Raw genomic sequence first — 8,927 nt, 5'->3', positions numbered from 1 at the left:
TTGATAACAAAGTGAAAGAACTTACTAAAAATACATAAGAAACCGTAAGGTAATAGTGTAATACTATACATCAGCCTCAAGTACAAAAATGTGGTCTCTATACCATATACGGGTACAACTTTCAAACTCTTCACAAAAAGAGAAAACACGAGAGGTAGGCGACCACTATCGAAACGATCCCTCGTAAGCAGCTAGTCGCCGAGGCTCGATTAACCTTTCCGCGATCCCTGGCCTCTCCCTGCGTGGAAGGCCTCTGAAAACATGCGAGAAAAAAGGGCGGTTGAGACACGTTATATCTAGTAGTTTTCCAGTGGCAATTACTGACCTCAGCTCTATGACCACTAGCCCCAAAAGAAGAAGGATAATACAGCTAATAAAATAATGGACGTCGCGGCTATGAAAGGCATATTTAAAATGGCTAATTACTAAATCAATATACATCGATGTTCATTAGGTGATGTCGTCATACGATATCATAACAGTATGCAATGGCAATAGTTTAACATGTCATTAACCTTTATCAGATAACACGGATGCATAAAGTTTGCTGTCATGGCAATCCATATGCTTTGATGCAATAAATAGACTATCATACGTATTACAATGCCTCACACTCATGCTAAAGCATATAACTGTAGTTCAACTACTAACGGCCTATCTATAGTAATTATCTCATTCCCCGGCTTCAATGTCATAATCAAACTATGTTTTAGGCATCTACATATTGTATCCAGCTTGTGCCGCTAAGTAGTCGTGGAGCCTCCAACATTCGCCAACTCTTTAGAATGAGTCTATCCCCCTCCGACCGTAGGCTTCTGATACCCGCACGGCGAACATAGCGCTCACTAGGCTAAATCCGAGTGCCGGCTTGTAGGCGGAGCCGACCCTCACAAGATAGTGCGGAATGGAGCACAAAGGCAGCAAGCATAGTTCAAGTCTCAAGTATCCAATTCCTCATGGTCTCTAACATGCTTAAGTCACTGCATCCACGAAGATCTAGTTTAAGTCACAATGTGAAGTTTCAACATCTCAAGGTCTAAGTGCCCTTTATGACACTGACATTGTAATGATTAAGGCATGTCCCACATTCTCCTCAATGGCCCTACTTTTATCCACTAGGCTTCGACACGGGTCGCGAGCTCAATGCCGCTTGATGACATTAGCTCTCTTGTTCACATACTTCAAGTTCGACGACGTCATATGGCAATTCTTTGTCCTCGTTTCATGTCTCAAATAAACTTAGGTTTATTGCATGAATCTAAGCTCATGTTACACTACAGAAGCAATGAAACAATCTCAAATAGAATGCTAAATCAACATCGATCTCTTAAGCAACTCTCTACTATAATAGAGTTCCAACATTCATCATATGTTAACATTAGGCATTTTAAAGCATTCTAAATTCTACAATAACATATAACAAAATATGCACTGCTGCTTTCAGAATAACGATTTACTTTAATTCATCACAAATGAGAATATTCTCATTGTGCTGGCTAGGGTCAAAGCCCACCGAACGTCGCGTGTAGGTCTCGTTTCGCAGCGAACGAAGGTTGTCCACGAGGTCAAAGACCTAAAAGCTATTGAGCGAAGAGATACACGGGCATTACATGCGACCATAAGAGATCAATCATTTAACAATTATAACAAAAAGGGGACTAAAACTCACCCTAAGAGAGTGGAAAAACTCTGCTTAAGCGTCCAAAGGAGGTGCAGATCCTTCCAATCCAAGCCTTAGGAAGGTTCGTATTCCAACTAATTTAGGGCCCCAAAGCACGCTAGAATCAACAATGCCAAAATAAGCCCTAAAACCTGCATTCTAGGGTTTCATCTCAAAATCACCAATAAAAACATGGATCTAGAGGGAGAGCAATCAGTTAGATTCCCTCTTAGAAGCTTCAATCTTAGGCCTCTAAAGTCCCTAACCTAAATTCTTCGCCTCAACAAGGGCCTCAAACCAAGCTTCAAGCTTCCAACAATGGGTGGATATTGCACAGCAGGAATAGAGAGAGATTAAACACCTTATCAAGCTAAAAAGAGATCAAATCCAAGCTGGAAGGGGTGAGAGGGGGGTCCCTTACTTTCTCCCTGCAGGTGGCAAGCTCAAAGAGCTGCCCTAGGGGAGGGCGTGCTGATATAAGAAGGCCCACAATTGCAAAACACCCCTGCAGTTCAAACATGCACGAAGTCAGCCCCTTGTACCGGTACAACGGCGCCTGTACCTGTACAACGGGCCCCTGCTACCGTACAAGTCCACGAATCTGCCAACCGAGGCTCGGTTGCTGGGGCTCGTGGCGTGCTAACAGGGCTGTAATGTATTGAAAATCTCTCTCGAGCTAATTGTGACTAAAGTGATCACAATAATGCAAAAATGGAAATTAAGCAATCTTAAGCCTAATTAGAAGCTTGAGATTAGTCCTTGGCACATTTTGGAAATGAAAGAATGGATAAGAATGGATTCGAAGTAGCAAAAGACCTCCAATTGCTATTGCTACTCTAAAGCTGAAATTTTTAGTCGATTTGGTCAAAATGATCAAATTACTACAAAATTAAAAATTAATTGCTTCCAAATTAAATTGATAGCTTGTAAGGGTTTATTAGCATCATTTGGAAGCAATTAGACGTGTTCGAAGCGAACTAGACGTGCAAAACGGTCTCAAATTGATGCTGCCAAGTTCTTGTTAGTGCGGGGACCAAACTGCGAACCTGCAGGGACTGGATTGCGAACCTGCAGGGACTGATCTGTGAACTGTTAGACTGCAATGCACTTTCGCAATTTTCAGGGGCTAAGCTGCATTTTTCTGGTCTTATCACTTAACCCCAGCTACTTAGGATGTGTCCACGTAGTAGGGGGTGCCTCCAGTAGCTTCTTCTCATCTCTTTTCCTTTCTTTTTCTCTCAGCCCTTAGAGCAAGCTTAGGGAGAAAAGCTTGATAGAGTTGGATTCTTCCTTCTGTTGGAGCTGAGGGAAGTGGCCGAGAAGCAAGCTTGCGCTGTTGGTGCTGAAATCAACGTGACAGGATTCTAGAATAAGGTAAGTGGATGCCATATTGGATTAAAATTGAGTTGGTTAGTTTAGAAGAGGTTTAAAGGAATAAGTATGGGCTGCGAGAAATAGAAGATCTGGTGGAATTGAAGCTCTTGCTGATCCGAGCTGAGGAAATCTGGAAAAAGAAGCTTTGACTTAGGGGTATGTGACTTAAATTCCAATTAAGATTTATTATAGCTGCATAAAGGATTAAAATTATATTCTTATGTAGGTTGATAAATCATGAAGGAGATTGATTGCTTGGTGTTGATCTGAGGGAAAGAGTCTTGAGTAGAATCTCTTGTAGCTGAAGTGCTGATTTAAAGTAAGTTGACCATCAAGCGAAGGTAACTGAACCTAATAGCTAATTCAAGTTAAATTGATTGAATTGGAGATGTTATATAAAGGTAATTTGCTGCCAGGAATTGATATTGGGCTATTTGAGGCAGTGAGCAAGTTGGTACAACCTGGAATTGAAAGCTACTGCCTGGACAAACTGGGCACCTGAATTGAAGAAGCTTAGTGGAGCTTCTTTGACAATTCGAGCTACAACAAGTCTGGGGGAGCCTGGAAATTAACAAGCTATGAAAGGGATGATGAAGTGCTGAAATTTCAGCAAGAATTCAGCATGATGCAGGATTCATTGAGCTGAAATCAAGCCAGTTGGACGATGAAGTAAATTTCAGCAATAAGGCTTAATTGCTGTTGGAACTTGAAGCATATTAGTTGAGCAACAAGCTGAGTGGCTGCAGCTGAGGTGGAGTTGCTGCCCTGGTGTAATCTGGGTAGCTACATTGAGAAGTATTGCTGAAGTTGCTGTTTCAAGGTAAAGTATTTACTCAAATTCTGATTATGGATCAATTAATTATGTTATAAAGAGGCTTGCTTCTCAGCTAGGATAGTGTAATTGCCTCAGAATAATTTCTGAATGGATCAATTGAGGTATATGTGCAGGAAATTCCAATGATGTGTTGATGCTGAAAATTCAGCATAAGTGGAATTTCAGCATTGGAGATGCTGAAAATTCAGCATAAGTGGAGTTTCAGCATTGGAGAGTATTGTTGTTGGAGTTGAGATAAGTATGGTTTAATATGAATTAAGGTTGAGTTACAGCTAGAATTGCTGCTGTAGTAAATAGATTTCAGCAATGAAATCTGTTAATTAGGGAGTTTGAAGGTGGACTGTGAGGCACAAATGCTGAAATTCAGCAAAAGCTGAATTTCAGCATTGAGGTTGAGTGGCATTGAGAAGCTCTTAGTTGAAATGCAAGTTTTGATAGAATGTGAGAATAACTCCAGTTTAACCCCTTTTATTCCTTTATGGATGAAAGTTAAACGTGCTCAAAAGTCTAAATTGACTTTCCGACAGGTCGACGACGCGCTAATTACGGTAGAGGTCGTTCTAGTTCTATTTACACTGAGTCGCGAGAGTTAGTTGTCGACACATTCCGAGACGTGAGATCTTAGTTGTTGACACCACTACAGGTGGGTGGTGCTATCCGAAATCTCTGAATCACTTTTTATGTCTAAAATATTTCATTGAGCTTAATTGTCTACTTACAATGAATTCATGCATTACAGGGCATTGAGAGTATGTAAAGAATATTGATTATGCAATTGTGTATCAACCTTGTAAATATATGAACATAGAATGTGAATATATAACCCTATGAATGTATGACTATAACAATAGTGACTAGGCATGGTGCATCACTAGAGATTGGTTAGCATGCGAGAAATGGAATGTGAACTAGTATAGAGAACTAGTTAGAGTAAACGTGGTGACAGTTGTTTGTCAAAGTTGAAATCCTCTAAAGGGGGATGCAGATCATACTCACATTTGTTTGGTTCTAAGTGAGGCTCGCTCCTCCCTTGAACGAGAGCTCCGAGTAAGTCATCTTTACTGACACCAGGAGGTGTGCGTCTCCCCCAGTTGACAGTCCGTCGGTGCAGGTTGGGGTGCTCCTCCGTTTGGGATAGTGTCAGTGGAGTGATTGTTAACCAAAGGGTTTAACCATGAATTGGGTAATCGTAAAAGCATGCATGCATATTTACAGTTTTCATATATGGGCTTCTTTCATGCTTGTACGGCATTTGTAGTAAGTCTACTATTTAGTCGTTACTATAATGTTTATTTCTTTTGCTACATAATGCCTGAATAAGACCTAGTGGTGAGTCGGCGAGTGTCGGCGCCGCAACCCTGGGAACTTTTCAGTAGTTTCTCATATCCCACTCTATCACAGGTTCCAGTGTGGCGAGCGGTGTGGCCGAGGATCGCTGGCAAGAGCCCCGCAGCTTAGCTAGCTGACACCAGAGTATAGTAGTTTACCATTTTGAGTTCATGTGAGACATTTTGATGTATAGAGACTTGTAAATGAATGTATAAAGAACATGTAAATAACTAAATGTTTCAGTTATACAGTTCAGTTTGAAAGTTTTAAATTATAGTGATTTTTTTTTTCATGTTTAGCTAGCTTTACTATCACTTGTGATTGTTGCTTGCCTTCGTGGAAGCCATGTATACTGAAATGTGATCTTGGGAATTGTTTATTTCTTTATACATGTATTCGTTGTTGTTGAGCCTTGGGCGAACAAAGGAGGTGCTGTTCGTTCGGCGTCTGTGTACGGGCCCGGATCGACCAAATTGGCGATAGCGGGGCGTGACACTGCGGCTCTATACCGGTACAAGCTCCGATGGCTGTACCGGTACAACCATCAACCTTGTACCGGTACAAGCACAACCTTGTACCGGTACAAGCGAGCCAGAACTCAATCCGAGTGTCAGCCAAATCCCGTTTTTTCGGGTTTTGGTGCAAGGCTTTGTACCACAAATCTCGGGACACGTGCCATAGGTCGGAACACAGTCAACGACCCACCAGAAAATCTGGAAAAGCTCAGAACACAGCCAATCACTCGAACCTCGCAATTTGCAAAGGTCCAGTGTATTACAGGCGGCCTCCGTGAGTGCATCTGGCTCGCACCCTCAGCCGCTGGCCTCTTGCCCTTACCCTTGTCTAGGGCCTCGCGTCGCTCCTGAAGATCTGCCGCTCCAGCCTCTACTATCAATGCTCGATCCACAACCTCCCGATAGGTCTGGAGGTTGGAAGACTGCACCAACCGGAAGATAGAAGGCCGCAAACCGCGCTCAAAGATGCGGGCCTTGTCCTCGTCGTCCCGCACCACAAAAGGCACACAATGAAGTATCCGGGAGAACTCCCTCTCGTACTCGGCCACTGTCCGCTCGTCCTAGCGCAAGCTGCGCAAATCCTGCTCCATCTTCCTCTTGACGCTGGTCGGGAAGTGGTGCGCCAATAGAAGCTCCTTGAACCTCGTCCAAGTAATCGCTGCCAAGTCAGTGTTGGGGTTGTCCTGGATATCCAACAACCAACGGTAGGCCTCGCCGTCGAGAAAGTGAGTGGCGAGCCACACTCTATCCCTCTACTCTACGAAGGTATCTCGAAAAAGTTTCTCCATATGCATCAACCACTTCTCAACAATCCAGTGGTCGACGTTCTCGCCATCAAACGTCCTCGGGCTGCACCTCCTGAACTCACTGAGGCGATCCATGAGCCGATCCCGCTCGGCTCCCTCGGCCATCACGGGGAATGCCGCCCCTGCCGCCGGTCTCTGAGCTGGTAGTGCTGCAGCCACCACCTCCTGAGGTGCGGTCGCTGGTGACGCACGTGAAGAACTGGGCGCGGGAGACTGCGCCCTCGGTGCGACGTCCACCACGGGTGCTGGCGGTGTGGGACCCTGAGTCTCCCTCGAAGCTGTCGCCTGCTGAAGTAGGAGGTCCTCAAGATGCTTCATCCGCGCCTCCTGCTGCTGGGCCACCTCAGCCTGTTGCTGCGCCGCTGCCGTCTGCTGCTGTCACGCCCCGGGACCGGTACCAATTTGGTCCAGTTCGGGCGCGTCGAACAGACGCCGAACGGACAGGACCTCCCCTGTCCGCCTTCCGCCCAAGGCCAACAGCGAGATCATGTACAACAAGTTCCCAGGAAAAACACTTGAATGCATACATGATCACACGACAAGCAGGAGCACGAACAGTGCTAGACGACTAAGAGCAAGATACAAGTATAAAACATACAAGTACATCAAGAGAGAAAGGTTCTATCTATTACATTTATGTAAGGTACCGGACTTCTAAAATTATGAAGTTACGGTGTACATTTAAATGATTCCGGTGAGGTTGCGGTGGAATGTAACATACCGGATTTTAAATATAAAAGAGAAAAATAAATAAAAAATAGTATGAGATACTATTTTATTGGATTTACAGAAGTGAAATATCGGTTGGGAATGACCTGTGCTGAAATCGGAGCGAAAACAGAAGATTTAGAATTTTTTGTTGGAAACGGGACTGATAAATTAGCAGAAAATGCAGTCTCAGAAAATTATGAAAATTGGCAGAGATGTCAGAAATATTTTTATGAGGCTAGATTTAAAGTTTCATATTTTTCTGACACCCGTATAGTGAGAAATAAAATCCGAAAGCTATCTGATAAAGATTGCAGTTCGGCACAGTTTTCGGTGACCAAACGGAGTCGAAACTGAAAACTTAAGATATATTCTTGCTCAGTACGTGAAACCGAACATAACTGTCAAGTTTGAGCTCAAACGGACACTCAGGGAGCTCCGGCGAAAGTTATCAGATTTCAAGCTGCCCGAGATGAATAGTGTAATTGTTGAGGGGTTAAATTGTAAAATGGGCTTAAGCCTTCTTCTCCCTCAACTGTGCAGCCCCCAACCCGCACACACAACACACGCACACACGCATGGAAGGGAGAGAGAAAACCCTCTCTTTCTCTCTCTAAATCTCTCCCAAAAAGAGTGGATTTGGTGGAGATTGAAGCTTGGAGGTAGATCGCATTCGTCTTCTTCATCTTTCTCGCATGTTTGGAGCTCATTTTGAGGTGAGCTTTTGAGCCCTTTAAATGGTAGATCTTAACGCTTGGCTTAATATACTCTATAATTGGATTTAGAGGGAGTCCTAAGGCATGCTATTAAGATGATTATGCTTGACTGCATGATCAAATTAAGTGATTTCTTAGCATTAGTTGATAAACCTAGGCTGCCAAATGCAAACTTCTCAAAAATATGAGGTTGGATCTCATTTGACCCTTCGCCAAACCTAATTGCTAGGTAAACGAAACGCGTTGGTCAAAACGTGTTCGGGCAATCCGACGAGCGCGTTACAGAAAGTAATTAAAGAAATAGACGTTTAGTGCTTCGGGTTTCGGCCGGGAGGGCGCCGAGCCACGTCGTAAAATCATGGAAATGGGATTTAGGCATCGTGGGCAATAACCTGAGACCTATACTTTGCGGGGCTACGAAGCGCGAGCACAGTTGAGGGGCAGTTCAGTATCGGGCCGTGCGGATACGGGTGCCGGCGGGTAGCCGATTGCAAGTGTCGACCAAGCAATCGGAACGCTAATTAAGGTGGTTTAGTTTATCCGAAGCGACTAGGTCGCCTCTTATTCTAAGACAAATATGATTTCTTAGATGGCATATAGAATGAATGTATAATAATAAGCTGATACATGCCAGTTGATAAATTGCTAGAGAGCATTGCAAGCGAAATAAAGTATTAAATGCTAAGTGATGCATGGTAATGATATGATGATTAAAAGCAGTGTTGGTAAATAATATAAATTGATGCATGTTGATACGATAGTGACTTCAGAGCAAGAATGATAAGTAAGAAGCAGACTTTGATAAATGATACACAACCCAAGCGTAAATTCATGAATAAAGATGCTAAATGTATAATGATAAGCATGATATGGAAATATGTAAATACAAGTACATGTTAAGAATGCTAAGTCAATGCATAAGTACATGATTAGTGTAACATCATGCTAAGTGACAAAGCATAACGTATATATAACGGTGGCGTT

The 8,927-nt window shown here is 43.3% G+C and overlaps 1 long non-coding RNA gene across 3 annotated transcripts; it reads left to right on the top strand.

The window, feature by feature from the left end:
- Window positions 1–2,838: 2,838 nt before the first annotated feature.
- Window positions 2,839–4,686, top strand: LOC109704858. 3 transcript variants are annotated; one of them, XR_002214506.1, is made up of 5 exons: window positions 2,839–3,034; window positions 3,113–3,190; window positions 3,261–3,375; window positions 3,451–3,854; window positions 4,397–4,686. It is a non-coding gene; the product is annotated as an uncharacterized LOC109704858 (long non-coding RNA). The 3 variants fall into 3 exon arrangements; XR_002214505.1 differs by having other exon boundaries at window positions 2,840–3,034; window positions 3,119–3,190; window positions 3,261–3,353; window positions 4,397–4,684; XR_002214504.1 differs by having other exon boundaries at window positions 2,840–3,034; window positions 3,261–3,353; window positions 4,397–4,684.
- The last annotated feature ends 4,241 nt before the right edge of the window (window positions 4,687–8,927 follow it).

The sequence above is a fragment of the Ananas comosus genome, unplaced genomic scaffold (assembly GCF_001540865.1).
Source record: "Ananas comosus cultivar F153 unplaced genomic scaffold, ASM154086v1, whole genome shotgun sequence".
NCBI lineage: Eukaryota > Viridiplantae > Streptophyta > Magnoliopsida > Poales > Bromeliaceae > Ananas > Ananas comosus.
The sequence above is the reverse complement of the archived record's forward strand: the minus strand, read 5'-3'. Positions and strand labels throughout refer to the sequence as shown.